Source organism: Sturnira hondurensis, unplaced genomic scaffold (genome assembly GCF_014824575.4).
Source record: "Sturnira hondurensis isolate 20B ecotype Veracruz unplaced genomic scaffold, ASM1482457v3 Scaffold0001344, whole genome shotgun sequence".
NCBI lineage: Eukaryota > Metazoa > Chordata > Mammalia > Chiroptera > Phyllostomidae > Sturnira > Sturnira hondurensis.
Genome location: NW_028073975.1, coordinates 360,898 through 363,077, shown reverse-complemented (window position 1 = coordinate 363,077; position 2,180 = coordinate 360,898). Strand labels below are relative to the sequence as shown.

Sequence of the window (2,180 nt, the reverse complement as noted above, 5' to 3'; positions counted from 1 at the left end):
ATGTAAGATAGCTGGGTCAAGAATTATGTGCATTTGAATAGAAATCATCAAATTACAAATTATTTTCTGGAAATGTAGCTATTCACACCTAGCTACATTAGTTATGAATAAAGTTGTTGTTCATATCCAAATGGTAACCTTACTAGCCTTGCACATAATCATTTTAATGTTTGCCAATCAGATAGATGAAAAATACAAGCATTGCTTTGTCATTTAATTTCATTTACTTGATCAATTGGAAAGCTGAGCAATTAATATGTAATATATTTAATATAGTTATGTATATTTAATTTAGGTCATTTGTATTTCCAATTGTATCAGTTAGCCATTCATTTCTTCTTTTGTTTTTCTGCTATGTTTCATTTTTCTACTGTGCTTCATGTGTATATATATATGCCAACACTTTCCTATTGACTTTCCTATCGGGACATTAACTTATTGTGAGTCACAATTGCTTTGCAATTGTTCTTTCATGTTCTATTGTTCAACTTTTAACAAGGTATATAAAACCTTTATTAATGAACTCTGTTGATCTTCCACATGTAACATTTGTGTTTCTGTTCTGGAATAAAATACCTTCCCACATATAAGATTATATAAAAGTTCTCTTGGGTTTCCTTCTGGCATAAATAACGTCTTCTTTTGTATTCTCCATCATTTCACAAAGGAGAAGGCTGACGCAAAAACAATATAAACAGTACTTTCAGTACACAAGTGACCTGGCAACAGGCGGAAAAGAATTTTCTGTTCTCCAATTTACCACACAGTACTGAATCACATCATTGCATTTTTCTTTCAGACTTGCTCCTGAATGCATTGTTCACCTCCTTGTTCCTCAGAGGGTGAATGAGGGGGCTCGGCCTGGGGATGACCACTGTATAAAATAGAGAAATCACTTTACTGATATCTATGGAGGGTCCTGAGTCAGGCAGAACATAGCTAAAGAAAGGAGTCCCATGTAGATTGCAGATGGCGGCCAGGTGAGAACAAGTGGGGAAAGTTTTCCACCTCCCATCAGCAGTCTGAATCTTCAGGATGGCCACGAGAGGAAAACACAGGAGACGGTGATGACCAGGCCACTGCACACCACAATAGCCCCAGCCATGATGAAAAGAGCCAACCTACTGTTCCAGGGACATGCCAGGGACAGAACAGGCAGAATGTCACAGAAAACATGGTTGACCACATTTGGACCGCAGAAGAGTAAGCAAAAATGGAAGGTCTCTGGAGTAATGGCATTTAGAATGCCTGTGGGATGAGGTCCCACCACCAGCTGCTCACAGACCTGCTGGGACATGATGACTGTGTACAATGAAGGTTGCAGATGGCTGTGTACCTACCAATCGTGTGCCATGGCCACCAGGAGGAAACTTCAAACTGACCAAAAAACCACAGCTGTTAGCAAAACCCATGAAAGAGATGACTTTTCTCTCCAGAAAGGTGTCACACAACATCTTTGGAGCAATGGAAGAAGAGGACCAGACATCCACAAGGGACAATTGACTGAGAAAAAAAGTACATGGGAGGGTGGAGTTAGGAATCTGTCCAGACAAGGGCCACCATTTCCAAGTTCATTCTCAATGTGGCAAGATACACAAAGAGAAATAACAAGGAAAGAATCATCTCCTGTGAAAGATTGTCTGTTAAACCCACAAAAAAAATTAGTCACTGCTGTTTGATTATTATAATCCATTTTGGGGGGCAATGTGTAATGAGAGCCAAAAAATATTTTTTATAGATCAGTAACTAACAAAGCCATATATATAGCCTTTGAATCCATTAGCTATCATTACTCTCTATGTTCTTCAGATATTATAAGTATTTACTTTTACAGCTCAATTTTATATTTCTTCTTATACTAAACAGTTCAAACATGTAAAAAATTCTGGAGATATATGTGTAACACTCTTGCATTGCTGCTCATCTTGATCAAATCACAATACACTATAAATAACTTTTTTAAAAATCATGGCATGTACAATAAACTTTCATGGAATTACTCAAACTCTTGGGCTCTAGGTATGGTTATTTTGCTAGTTATCTGTGTGACCTGGGCAATTTATATTTAGTGTCTATGAATGTTACTTATTTATTTAAGTTTACAAATGACCTAATGTTGTCTTCCAGCTCTTTAATGTCATGATTTTAGACAATGACATTAGTTCCCATTCCATTCAGTT

General features: G+C 37.1%; 1 pseudogene; it reads right to left on the bottom strand.

Annotated features, from left to right (window-relative positions):
• Positions 1–779: 779 nt before the first annotated feature.
• LOC118974308 (olfactory receptor 5G3-like) lies at positions 780–1,693 on the bottom strand (annotated as a pseudogene).
• Between the last annotated feature and the right edge of the window lie 487 nt (positions 1,694–2,180).